The sequence below is a fragment of the Schistocerca piceifrons genome, chromosome 4, assembly GCF_021461385.2.
Source record: "Schistocerca piceifrons isolate TAMUIC-IGC-003096 chromosome 4, iqSchPice1.1, whole genome shotgun sequence".
Lineage (NCBI taxonomy): Eukaryota > Metazoa > Arthropoda > Insecta > Orthoptera > Acrididae > Schistocerca > Schistocerca piceifrons.
The window spans coordinates 19,866,600-19,881,179 of record NC_060141.1 but is presented as its reverse complement, the minus strand read 5'-3'; positions in this window follow the sequence as shown (position 1 = coordinate 19,881,179).

The window sequence follows — 14,580 nt, the reverse complement described above, 5'->3', positions numbered from 1 at the left end:
ACATTTTTTACGGTAGATACTATTTCCAACTTTTTCTAACCAGTAGCGTATTGTACAGCAGTGACATTCTTTTCCTGTGTACGCGCATTATGTTATATTTATTTACGTTCAGGGTCAACTGCCAGAGCCTGCACCATTCAGTTCTCTGCAGGTCATTCTGAAATCGATACTGTCTTCTGGCGTTGCTACATTGTTATGAACAACCGCATCATCCGCGAACAGTTGTAAAGAGCATTCGACGCTTTCTACTAGATCAGGACTGTGCAAATAGCGGCCCGCTGGCCGCATGCACTTCGCTAATGGTTTTTGTGCGGCCCGCCAAGGCTTTCAGAAAAATCCGCCTTGTGCCGAGGCTTTCTTCCCGTGAGCGACGGAAGATTTCATTAGGACGGCCAAGTCATTACGCATGTGCACTGTAGGTACTATTCGCGCAGGGGTTTTCTGATTGATCTGGTTTATTTCCATTTCGTCTGTGCAAAAGTAAAGATATACAGACAAAAAATCGCTACACCGAGGAGTTTTGCGACATAAACGTAAGGTGGTCTACATCTGAAAGATGATATCCACTTAAATTTCGTGCCAGTCGCATAACAGAGGTACTAGTAGCACCATTATAAGAATTCAAATCAGGTTTGTTTTAAATACACGCTGTAACGGTCGTAAGCGTTAGTTACCTTTGAGATTGGACTTGGTGAGCTGATGTTCGTCACAAACATCTTTAAGGCGAGAAAGATGCCATTATCAACTCCTCACTGAATTTGAACGACGACATGTAGTAGTCCGATCCGCGAACGACGGCAGTTCGCGCACCTCGAGACAGGGACGCGGATTACATCGTTGCCAGTTCAAAGAGACGGTTGCGGTAAGTGCATACGTGTGCTCTGCGCTTGAAGAGAGCTTATTTTGTCTCTCGCTTGCTTGTGCAGTATTTTTCGCATGCCACGGACATCAGTTGTGACAACTCGCAACAAATGGAATAAAAATTCACTAAATAACTCGCTACGATCACGTTAAATGCTCGCACTGGCTACGAAATTCACAGCAGAACAGAACACTACTGAGCGGTCATTGGCTGTCAGAGAGTGCGTGACATAGATGTGCAGAACAAACCTAAACTCATACGCCATGGTTCGTGACTCCAACTTTAATAGCGTTACAAGTAACCGCTATATTGCAAAAAGACTTGGCAGGAATGTAGTCACTGTACGTGCTTGACGGCAACGGTGGTGGCGAGAATGTGCAGTCGCAAGAAACCTGGGCTCTGGACGACTACGTGGCAGTACCCGAGAGAAGGGCTTTTTTTTGTCATATGGCTTTGGCACATAGTACTGCAACTTCAGCAGCAATTTGAACTGCAGTTGGCACCACAGCGACGTAACGAAGTGTTACAAATCACTTACTTCAAGGGCAGCTCTGTGACAGAGGCACTGTAGCTTGCTTACCACTGAACCCAAACCACCGACATTTGCAACTTCAGTGGTGCCAAGTTAGAGCACATTGGAGGTCTGTTGCATCTTCTGATGAAAGTTGGTACTACCTTGAGGCCAGTGGTGGTCGTGTGTTGGGTGATATACACGCTGGACCTACACCTGGAGCTACGGTCTGGAGTGCGATTTCGTCTGACAGCAGGGGCACACTCGTGGTTATCCACGCACCCTGACTGCAGAATTGTTCGTCAAACGTGATTCAGTTCGTTGTGATGCCATTTATCAACAACATTCCATGGGGTGTTTTCCATCAGGGTAACACTCACTCGCATAGGGGTGAGCGGGGCAATGGCGTACAGCGAGGTAATACCGTGCAGCGCTTTATCCAGTTTCCCAGAGAGCGCAAAGAGCGCTGCATGGTGCTGCCACGTAGCGGAAGTAACTATAATCAGATACAGAGGGGTCTATATCGTTCAACCCCAGATCACTTAAGAAACAGATTGACCGTCCTTACGGCGGAACAGGCAACCGTAAAAATAGTTTTCCCGTCGGTCAACAGATGTTGTAAGCGACGCTACAACGCTAACTGACCTGTCCATGTCGCGGAATTGGCAACGCTGTATCTTCGGTGACGCGAATGACGCTGATTTGCGTTCGGCTAGAGCGCTGCGCGCGAAATGCATTCGTCACACTGCTGACTGTAGCTCATGATCGGCTGTGTTTTTTCCCGAGTTTTCAATCTGAGAATGTAGATTATCTCCTGTAATTTTACAAACTAAGTTTATTTCTCACAATCATATGCGAAATGAAAAGTAACACACAAACATTTCTCGCGAGTTACTGTTTAAATGCAGACTGTATTGCAGTCACATAGGTTTTACACTCTCCTTCCATGCCGTCTATTTCCTCTTTGCTATACAGCTCTTCTCATACGGATTATGGTGGTGAAAAAGATCTCCACGTGCAGGTTAACACTAGAAAGTTTTCAAAATGCGCACTCGGTTATGATGCGAATTAAGGCTGGACATATTTCAGTGACAGTCATTTCAAATTTAAATTCTTTTACTTTGCATGTAACTTATCGTAAATGATATAAGAGTGGCACAAAACGATGAATTTTGAACTGTTGTTGAAAGGGGGCTGCAAACGCAGTAATATACAAGTGAAAGCGTGTTTTTCGAGCATATTTTGGCGGTGTCAACTTTGAAGAGCCACAGACAGCAAACCACAATTATGTTAAAAATTTACTTTGTACAGTTTAAAGATAACCCGCAAATATTCGCAACAGACGTATGCTTTATCTGCAACACAGTTATTACTGGGGATATCCGCACTCGCGCAGACCTGTTATTATAAGTAGTGTTGTTTTCAAGTGAAAGCTGTGTGAGGATTATTAGCGCACAGATAAAAAAAAATTAAAAGAGACAGCGTCTATAGTTTGCATGTTATGCTCGTTCTCTTCTATTCTCCTCCCTTCATTCCAGTATAAACGCTTGTTCACAAGTATAAACGAATGGCAGTGAACATTGGCGAATTATCTATGAATACTCGTTTGCAGCAGTGTAAACGAGGTTTTACATTCGTTCCCTTAGTTCGCTCTAGTATGTACCAGGATTTAGAGGGACCGATGATCTAGCAGTTAGATGACGACTATTATTCATTTATTTCACTGTTGCGATTTCAGCTCCAGAGCCATTTTCAAGTACCAGGGGAAAGGTCTTGTAAGGTAATGCTTCTTAAATTGTTTACCAAATGTTACCACACTATGCTTTGCATTTTGTTATCCATATGTTATATTGGTTTCAGTTTTCACATTGCACACAAAAATGCCTCTACACCCAAAATTACGATAGTGAAGTGAATAAACAGTTTTAAAAAGTCCAAATCGCAGCAAAGATTTCATTTAAAAATTATATGATATGGTTCTTGCACAGGAAGGGCTGCCACGTTATATCGAATATAACATCGACAAAATTTAAATAGGATCGAATGCTTATGGCTCTTAATTAATTCTTACTCGTAACTAATTTATTGATTTACCTGAATTTAAAACCCACCTTTCATTACCTTTGACGGGAAATCTGAACATTTTTAGTTCAGGACTTGTTCGTCTACTCTTTCCACAGTTGATATACTCGTGGGTGCTCGGTATGACGACTCGATCCTCTACCACCGGTATGTCAGAAACAGCTGTACTTTACAGACGCCAAATAGTGGAAAGCTGCAAGCGTTCAGCCGATGTTGCCACATATTTCACAGAACGGACTGCCATCTAGTGGTTGATTCCGGAAGTAAGGGTGTGACGCTGTTGCCGCCTGGTGGCCGTTCCCTGACAAGGGTTGCCTGCTAGACCAAGCGATCGGGCAATCTGTTTCTTACGTGATCTGGGGTTCAACGGCGCAGACGTTTTCGACACTCGGTTTCAACTGATTTCGACTGTTTTCTTATAAAATCTAAAGATAATAAGTCTAAAGGTGAGCGACATATGTTAATAGCAACAATATTTAAAGTAGGTCTGTTTAATTACGCATTTCTTGATCATCTTTTAAACATCAAAAGTTAGACGTTAAATTTCGTGATTGTTGGGTTAGAATTTATAATGGCGAGTCATGTTGTCTCGAGGCAATACTGTACCCGATGCAGGGTATTGCCCCGTGGTGAACGGTATTGCCCCATATGGTAATTTCTTTTGGTATTTTCGTGAACTATATATTTGCAAGTGTGTGTGTATGTGTGTCATCTTACAAGTTTTCTTTCTTCTTTTTAATCGCAGATGGTGAGGAACAAAGCCAGAACCACAGAAAGCGGCAAAGGGTGGACGGAACATGAAATGAATTGCACACTCCACAATGTTATAGAAAATGGAAAGCCACAGAGAGTAGCTGCAAGAATGTATGGAATACCTCTTTCTACTTTAAGAGATAGGCTAAAAACAGGAGACTGCTCTAAAGTAACAACTGAAAACTATATTTGCGACTACTGCCATTAAAACAGAGGATAAATGTGTTCAGAGACAAGTTGACACCATGAACCAATAATTTTGTTTTACCAGTAAAAGGATTTTCTGTCTTTAGAAACTTTAATAAGTTGTAAAATTTATGTTTTTCAGTTCTAAATAAATTCTGAATTTCGTGTTTCTTAATTTGATTTATTTTTACAGAGCTTTTGTCATTTTATGTTCTATGCTGTATCATAAGATATATTGCGCGGTATTACCCCACTCCTCGGGGTAATACCGTGCAATGTAACACTTTTGTAAAACAGCTGTAGGAACGTAAATCGATTTAATATAGCAAATATGAAGCCATAAACGTGTGGGGCATTGATTTCTTGCACAAAAAAAGGTGTTCAGCATTTCAATTTAGTTCGAAAAGTACTAAATATTTGAAAAATGGCTTACGTGCACGGTATTTCGCCGCTCTCCCCTACCTGTGTTGTAACCCAGCTTGCTCTACAAAGTGTCGCCTTGTTGCCTTGGCCTGCTCGGTCACCAGATCTGTCTCCAATCGAGCACATATGGTACATCATCGGAAGACAACTCCAGTGTCATCCACAAACAGCATTAACCCTAGTATACATACCCTGTGTCCAATGGACCAGACGTGAGTTTTAACTTTTAACTTGTGTATGAAAAACTTAAAATTGATCCCCTACTCATTAGATATCCTCTCTTGCAATATTCAGTAACACATTGGTTGGTTTTTGGGGGAGGAGACCAGACAGCGAGGTCATCGGTCTCATCGGATGAGGGGCGGATGGGGAAGGAAGTCGGCCGTGCCCTTTGAAAGGAACCATCCCGGCATTTGCCTGGAGCGATTTAGGGAAATCACGGAAAACCTAAATCAGGATGGCCGGATGCGGGATTGAACCGTCGTCCTCCCGAATGCGAGTCCAGTGTGCTAACCACTGCGCCACCTCGCTCGGTGGTAGTAACACATTAAAAGTGCTATTAGAAATCTGTGTCATCAGATCACTTAGATTTTCTTCTTTATTCCACAAATTTACACAATCTGTGTCCAGTGGACCCTACGGTTTTTGTTGTAGTGTCATTAAATCAGTCTGGGTAGGTATCAATTACTTTTTGTTGGAATTCAGAGAATACGTTATTGGCACACATACATGTTGTCGTGACTGCAGAAAGTGCGTTATTACAACTTGCAACCCCGTTCAGCTATCAGACAGCATGTTCCTGTGTTGTGTAAGAGAGCGAAATACTGCAGTAGGTGGTTACGAGTACGTGAAGCAGGATAGAAATGTCGTCAGATTTGCTGTGCAGCAATGCTGCGTTTGACATTCCATATTCATTCGGAAGAAAGGTAAGATCAATTTGTAGCACTAAACGGTAAGATGGAAGAAGACAGTACTTAGGTTATTTATTCATATTACAGTGTTTTAGATAGAATATCGGAATCTACATCTAAAAAAAAAAAAAGAAGCAGAAAAGAAGACAGCGTAGGCCTACGTTTCTACAAGCCCAGATTTTGAAGTAGTTGTTACTTAGTGGGGAGCTGAAGATGACGATTTTCATTGAGGTGTAAGTACTGCTTCGGGAGAAAACAATGATGTTCCTCAGGCACAGCATGCAACTCTTTGGGTGAAGAACAAAGTAGTAGTGGTGATGGTAATGGTGGTGATGCTGGTAGTAATGCCTCTGGACGGATAAGCAATGAAGCTCCTGACATATATGTCGCTCCAAGTGGTATGCTATGTAATAAAAACCTCATAGTGCAAAATAAAACGTGGATGAACAATGGTTCCATTTAGCGACCGTTGTAGATTTGTGCAATATATGCCGAATAAGCCTGGAAAGTGTAGAATGAAAATATTCTGGATGTGTGAAGCTAAAACTGGTTATGCCATCTATGAGACTGACTATACTGAAAGAGAAACAGGCGATCGACCCCAGAAATATTTGAGCCTTACCTCAGTGAATACCCTTGGAGGCAATATTGCTAGTACAGCTAGAAATTTTACTATAGGTAATTATTTTACAATTGTACCATTGGCAGAACATCTCTTGTTACAAAAACCTAACTGTCGTGGGACCAATGAGTATGAATAAAAGAGAAATTCCAAAATGAGATGCTGCCAAATAGTAGCAGACAAGTAAATTCAAATCCATTTGCATTTACACTGAAGCTCCATAGAAAATGGTGTAGGCATGTGTATTCAAATACAGAGGTATGTAAGTAGGCGGAATGCGGCACGGTGGTTGGCAACTCCTATATAACGCAAAAAGTGTCTGGCACATTTGTTAGATCGGTTACTGCTGCTACAATGACAGGTTATCAAGATTTAAGTGAGCTTGAATGAGGTGTTGTAGTTGACGCACGAGTGATGCGACACAGCACATCTCCGAGGTAGCGATGAAGTGGGGATTTTTCCATATGACAATTTCACGAGTGTACCGTGTATATCAGGAATCCAGTAAAACATCAAATCTCTGACATCACTGAGGCCAGGAAAAGACCCTGCAAGTACGGGACCGACGACGACTGAAGAGAATCGTTCAACGTAACAGAACTGCAACCCTTCTGCAAGTTACTGCAAATTTCAATGCTGAGCCATCAACAACTATCAGCGCGAAAACCATTCAACGAAACATCATCGATATGGGCTTTCGGAGCCGAAGGCCCATTTTTTACCCTTGACGACTGCACCACACAAACATTTACACCCCACCTGGGCCTGTTGATGCCTGGAAACATGTTGCCTTGTCAGACGAGTCTCATCTGAAATTCTATCAAGCAAATGGTCTTGTATGGGTATGGAGTCAACCTCACGAATCCATGGAGCATGCACGTGAGCAGGGGGCTGTCCAAGCTGGTGGAGGCTCTGTAATGGTGTGGGACGTGTGCAGTTTGAGTAATGTGGGACTCCTGGTAGTTTAGATACGACTGTGACAGGTGCCACTGATCACCTGCATCCATTCATATCCATTGTGCATTGCGACGGACTTGGACAATTCTAGCAGGACAATGCGACACCCTACACGTTCAGAATTGCCACAGAGTGGCTCCAGGAACACTCTTCTGAGTTTATAGACTTCCGCTGGCCACCAAACTACACATGAACTTCATTGAGCATATCTGGGATGCCTTGCAACGTGCTGTTCAGAAGAGTTCTCCACCCCTTCGTACTCTTACGGATTTATGGACAGCCCTGCAGGATTCATGGTGTCAATTCCCTCCAACACTACTTCAGACATTAGTCGAGTCCATGCCACGTCGTGTTGCGGCACTTCTGAGTGCTCGCTGCAGGTGTACCTATTTCTTTGGCTCCACAGTATATGAAATAAATGAAACTGGTAATTTTTTCGCTTATGTACAACATGTTTGTAATCTTTCTGAATATGATGAATGGTGATAACTCTATAGATGAACAACAGTTGAGATTGTGAAATTTCTTAACCAAATTAAGAGCTGTGTGGATATTATAGATCATATAACGCACAATTATACGAGTACACTCTGGTGCATTGTAATGAATATACGCACTGTATATGTCTTTATTCTTTACACAAAACAACGTCGCACATAAAAAAAGGAGGGCTTTTGCGCAAGAGGTTACTTTCCATTAAGGAATTTTCAGTAGAGTTGATCGAATCATTTATGATCAGAAGAACTTCTAATCCTATCGAAATCTGCAGAAATACATATATATGGATATGAAGAAGTTCATTACTATCCCTCAAGCAAAAAACAGCAGTGGTAACAACAATAGTGCAGTGTGCTATGAGAAGAGAATTGTTGCATTACGTTCTTTTTCAAAGAACAGAAAATCAAATACAGTGTGCTGAAAGTGCACAAAATATGTGTGCTAGGGTCATAGCAGTACGGTTTCTAACAACTGCAAAAATTAACCCATGCTTTTTTGTTTAATGATTTGGTCTTTGTCAGTATTATAATGCCAATTTGCGAACGGTTTGTAATAAATAATAGTGTGGGCTTATGTTTCAGTTCACATAATGTTATTTATTTCAAAAAAATCAGGAATATAAATATACTATTTTTGCCTTAATCAAACAAATAAAAACGATTACGCGTTTGCATGCTTCCAGTTAACATTCGCGTATTTACATCCGTTATTAATGTACAAGCATTTCAATTTTCTATGGCTCAAGTCACGCTTAAGGTATATCCATGCGATTCCTCTTTCTCCCTAAGCATCAAGGTGCACATAATTAAAAGGGCACGCACAAAAATTTGTGGAAAGAACACATGCACACATAGGCATTCTCATCTCATCATATTGCCTCATTGCACAAGCAGTCTGCTATGGATCCCATTCTTGGCTTAGGTGTCTGTGCTGCGTTTATTGTGATGAAAAGGTGACAGAAAAAGAAAACGGAGAAGCGACTATAGGTAGAGAAGTAGGGGCCTATAACAGAGGTACCAGAAGTACAAAATGACAACAACATTTTGTTTGCAAATTTGAGTAGGATGTCACACCAAAATTTAAGAATTATTGCGTGCTAAACTACAGCAGTAAATTTGACAATAACATTTCGTTAGTTGGTAACTGACGACTTATACAGAGTGGTCCATTGATCGTGACCAGGCCAAATATCTCACGAAATAGGCGTCAAACGAAAAAAACTACAAAGACGAAACTTGTCTAGCTTGAAAGGGAAACCAGATGGCGCTATGGTTGGCCCGCTAGATGGCCCTGCCATAGGTCAAACGAATATCAACAGGGTTTTTTTAAATTAGGAACCCCAATTTTTTATTACATATTCGTGTAGTACGTAAAGAAATATGAATGTTTTAGTTGGACCACTTTTTTCGCTTTGTGATAGATGGCGCTGTAATAGTCATAAACATATAGCTCACAATTGTAGACGAACAGTTGGTAACAGGTAGGTTTTTTAAATTAAAATACAGAACATAGGTACGTTTGAACATTTTATTCCGGTTGTTCCAATGTGATACATGTACCTTTGTGTGCTATTACAGCGTGATTACTTGTAAATACCACACTAATGCAATAAATGCTCAAAAAGATGTCCATCAACCTCAGTGCATTTGGCAATACGTGTAACGACATTCCTCTCATCAGCGAATAGTTCGCCTTCCGTAATGTTCGCACATGCATTGACAATGCGCTGACGCATGTTGTCAGGCGTTGTCGGTGGATCATGATAGCAAATATCCTTCAACTTTCCCCACAGAAAGAAATCCAGGGACGTCAGATCCGGTGAACATGTGGGCCACGGTATGTTGCTTTGACGACCAATCCACCTGTCATGAAATATGCTATTCAATACCGCTTCAACTGCACACGAGCTATGTGCCGAACATCCATCATGTTGGAAGTACATCGCCATTCTGTCATGTAGTGAAATATCTTGTAGTAACATCGGTAGAACATTACGTATGAAATCAGCATACATTGCACCATTTAGATTGCCATCGATAAAATGGGGACCAATTATCCTTCCTCCCATAAAGGTGCACCATACAGTAACCCGCCAAGGTCGCTGATGTTCCACTTGTCGCAGCCATCGTGGATTTTCCGTTGCCCAATAGTGCATATTATGCCGGTTTACGTTACCGCTGTTGGGGAATGACGCTTCGTCGCTTAATAGAATGTGTGCAAAAAATCTGTCATCGTCCCGTAATTTCTCTTGTGCCTAGTGGCAGAACTGTACACGACGTTCAAAGTCGTCGCCATGCAATTCCTGGTGCAAAGAAATATGATACGGGTGCAATCGATGTTGGTGTAGCATTCTCAGCACTGACGTTTTTGAGATTCCCGATTGTCGCGCAGTTTGTCTGCTACTGATGTGCGGATTAGCCGCGACAGCAGCTAAAACACCTACATGGGCATCATCATTAGTTGCAAGTCGTGGTTGACGTTTCACATGTGCCTGAACACTTCCTGTTTCCTTAAATAACGTAACTATCCGGCGAACGGTCCAGACACTTGGATGATGTCGTCCAGGATACCGAGTAGCATACATAGCACACGCCCGTTGGGCATTTTGATCACAATAGCCATACATCAACACGATATCGATCTTTTCCGCAATTGGTAAACGGTCCATTTTAACATGGGTAATGTATCTGGAAGCAAATACCGTCTGCACTGGCGGAATGTTACGTGATACCACGTTTGTGACTATTACAGCGCTATCTATCACAAAGCGAAAAAAGTGGTCCAACTAAAACATTCATATTTCTTTACGTACTACACGAATATGTAATAAAAAAATGGGGGTTCCTATTTTAAAAAACGCAGTTGATATCGGTTTGACCTATGGCAGCGCCATCCAGCGGGCCAACCATAGCGCCATCTGCTTTCCCCCTCCAATCTAGACGAGTTTAGTTCTTTTTAGTTTTTTAGTTTGATGCTTATTTCGTGAGATATTTGGCCCAGTCACTATCAATGGACCACCCTGTATACCAGTCTCAACCATTTACACTCCTGGAAATGGAAAAAAGAACACATTGACACCGGTGTGTCAGACCCACCATACTTGCTCCGGACACTGCGAGAGGGCTGTACAAGCAATGATCACACGCACGGCACAGCGGACACACCAGGAACCGCGGTGTTGGCCGTCGAATGGCGCTAGCTGCGCAGCATTTGTGCACCGCCGTCGTCAGTGTTAGCCAGTTTGCCGTGGCATACAGAGCTCCATCGCAGTCTTTAACACTGGTAGCATGCCGCGACAGCGTGGATGTGAACCGTATGTGCAGTTGACGGACTTTGAGCGAGGGCGTATAGTGGGCATGCGGGAGGCCGGGTGGATGTACCGCCGAATTGCTCAACACGTGGGGCGTGAGGTCTCCACAGTACATCGATGTTGTCGCTAGTGGTCGGCGGAAGGTGCACGTGCCCGTCGACCTGGGACCGGACCGCAGCGACGCACGGATGCACGCCAAGACCGTAGGATCCTACGCAGTGCCGTAGGGGACTGCACCGCCACTTCCCAGCAAATTAGGGACACTGTTGCTCCTGGGATATCGGCGAGGACCATTCGCAACCGTCTCCATGAAGCTGGGCTACGGTCCCGCACACCGTTAGGCCGTCTTCCGCTCACGCCGCAACATCGTGCAGCCCGCCTCCAGTGGTGTCGCGACAGGCGTGAATGGAGGGACGAATGGAGACGTGTCGTCTTCAGCGATGAGAGTCGCTTCTGCCTTGGTGCCAATGATGGTCGTATGCGTGTTTGGCGCCGTGCAGGTGAGCGCCACAATGAGGACTGCATACGACTGAGGCACACAGGGCCAACACCCGGCATCATGGTGTGGGGAGCGATCTCCTACACTGGCCGTACACCACTGGTGATCGTCGAGGGGACACTGAATAGTGCACGGTACATCCAAACCGTCATCGAACCCATCGTTCTACCATTCCTAGACCGGCAAGGGAACTTGCTGTTCCAACAGGACAATGCACGTCCGCATGTATCCCGTGCCACACAACGTGCTCTAGAAGGTGTAAGTCAACTACCCTGGCCAGCAAGATCTCCGGATCTGTCCCCCATTGAGCATGTTTGGGACTGGATGAAGCGTCGTCTCACACGGTCTGCACGTCCAGCACGAACGCTGGTCCAACTGAGGCGCCAGGTGGAAATGGCATGGCAAGCCGTTCCACAGGACTACATCCAGCATCTCTACGATCGTCTCCATGGAAGAATAGCAGCCTGCATTGGTGCGAAAGGTGGATATACACTGTACTAGTGCCGACATTGTGCATGCTCTGTTGCCTGTGTCTATGTGCCTGTGGTTCTGTCAGTGTGATCATGTGATGTATCTGACCCCAGGAATGTGTCAATAAAGTTTCCCCTTCCTGGGACAATGAATTCACGGTGTTCTTATTTCAATTTCCAGGAGTGTATTTTCGCATTTCCAAAAGAAGCATTTCTGTGTTTATTCTTGAAACAGAGAAATACTGGAGGTTCTTATTCGTTATGTGAAGATTAATTAACTTTCAATGGGTCGTTTTCATTTTATTTTATAAAAGAAGTTGTTTACACAACTTGAATCATGAAAGATTGGGCTATATGTAGATTTACCTCTTCAGCTGAAGGCAAGGCCACGGTACAGGCCAGGAAGAAGCACGTCTCGGAATGCATAGAGCCGCTGCTGTGGCTTCAGATGCGCTCGTCTGATGACGCCCAGTAGCTCCTTGATGAGGCGCCTCATAAGGAAGATGCACTGGCCTGAAGAAGAGAACTGCAGCCCCAGGTAACAGGAGCACTGGCATAGTGGTGTTGCTGGTAGTTAAGTGACGTTGGAATCGACCTTCACCTCCTTGTAGCGGTCGGACACCACAACCATGAGCATGAAACACTTCTGTGGGCTCACAAGCAGCCCCAGCTGGTCGAAGCTGCTACTGCTGTGTCGATAAGGGACTGCAGACCCCACTTCATCAAAGCGAAGAACAGGATGTCATCAGCAAAGGCCGCTGCATTGATCTGGCGACCCAGCCACTTGGCACCTATGTGAGAGGGCAGTTGGCCTAAGACATGATCCATGCCAATGTTAAATAGGAGAGAGGATAAGGAATCTCCTTGCCGAACACCCCTTGCTGACTGCATGGCCAGAGACTCGTGCCCATTCTCCCTCCCCCCCCCCCCCCCCCCCAACCAATGAGGGTTGTGCTACCCTCATAGCATCCCTATGCATAATCCATGGGCTTTCAGCATGGGGCAAAAAGATGCATGCTCAAATGAATGAAATATCTTAGGTACACCAAGGGAGGCCACAAACACATAGCAACAGTGGCAGATGGGGCTGATGAGAATTTGGTTGAGGCTGAAGGTGTTCTCCAGCATCAGATCCCAAGGGATGATGCTCATCCACATCACACGACTGCATAAGGCATGTCACCAGCACCTTGTGATAGATCCTGTCTAACACCGAGGAGATGTTGATGGGCCGAAAGTCAGTGGAGGATGCTGGGGCGGCTGTCTTGGGCCACAAGGAGGTCCTGGCTGAGAGGAGGGAAGCTTGCGGGAGAGGAGAAACAGGTTCAAGAATTTAACAGTGACCTCCAGTGACAGGCGGTGCAGTTGCATCAGTGAGAGGCCATCTGGGCTGGCAGCAGAAGATCTAGGTGACAACGAAGCTGCAACCTCCTCAGCAGTGATCAACCTCCACAGGCACTCCAAGTTGACTGGCTCTCAGTGAGGGAGAAGCTGATCAGGGAATGAGCTCATAGTGAAAGGTGGCTTCATTGTAAAAAGGTCGCGCCGTAAGTTCACCAGCCCTCACAGCAGAATGCGGCAGTCCCACAAGGCACCTCCAGATTGCGTCGTTGACTGCAGGTGTCAGTGACAGGTGCTCTGGCCCTGGCGGAGAGTGGGGCCCATCCAGAAGCTATTCAGTGGCATGCAGGCGATGCTGCTCGTGCTGTGTCGATTGCTCACATGTGAGGGCTGCCACGTGCTCCCACAACGTGGCCCTGGGTACTGTTGTCCGACTTCTCCCCTTGATGGCGTCCAGGGTATCATGTAGGAAAAGGGGAAGCAGCTCTCGATTAGTAAATAAGAACTTTGAGTCGCTGGCACAGAGGAATCTTACCCCTGCCAAGACAAGCTTCCAGGACTCCTTCTCCATTCACCAAGCTTTCTTCCTCTCTGTACAGACCACTATGTTCGCCTGCTCTGGGTGTCCTTTGCAGTGATGTTGACAAAGGCCATTCTTCGTCCGTAAAGTGCACTGACAGGTACAACATTGGAACCACAGCCTCACCTCATCTTCTACTGCAGGGATGGCCGATACCGTGGGAGTCGGGATAGTCGAGCCAGGACTTTCAGTGCAAAGCCCAGTACCTGTATTCTCTTCTTTGCCATTCTCAACTAACAGGAGTAATGCGACAGAGGGCCAGTAACCCCCAGAGTCCTTAGTGCGGACTTCGACTCAGCTTACCACCTCTAAAAAGAGCCCATGCATTGGCAGGCCCATGAGAAGGGGGAAGCTGCAGGTGAGGAGAGCCTAAGAGGGATAGGCCCAAATATTGTGCGTCATTCCCCCAGGAACTACGGGCCAAGGAAGGAGCATCACAGCAATGGCCCATCACGAAAAGACTGTACTTCACGCGAAGCAAAGTCCACTCACAACTGAATGCTTCACCACACATCCCATCATTTCTTTTGTTCAGACATCAGGCTCTTAGTTGTTGTGCTTTTAAGTCGCCATAG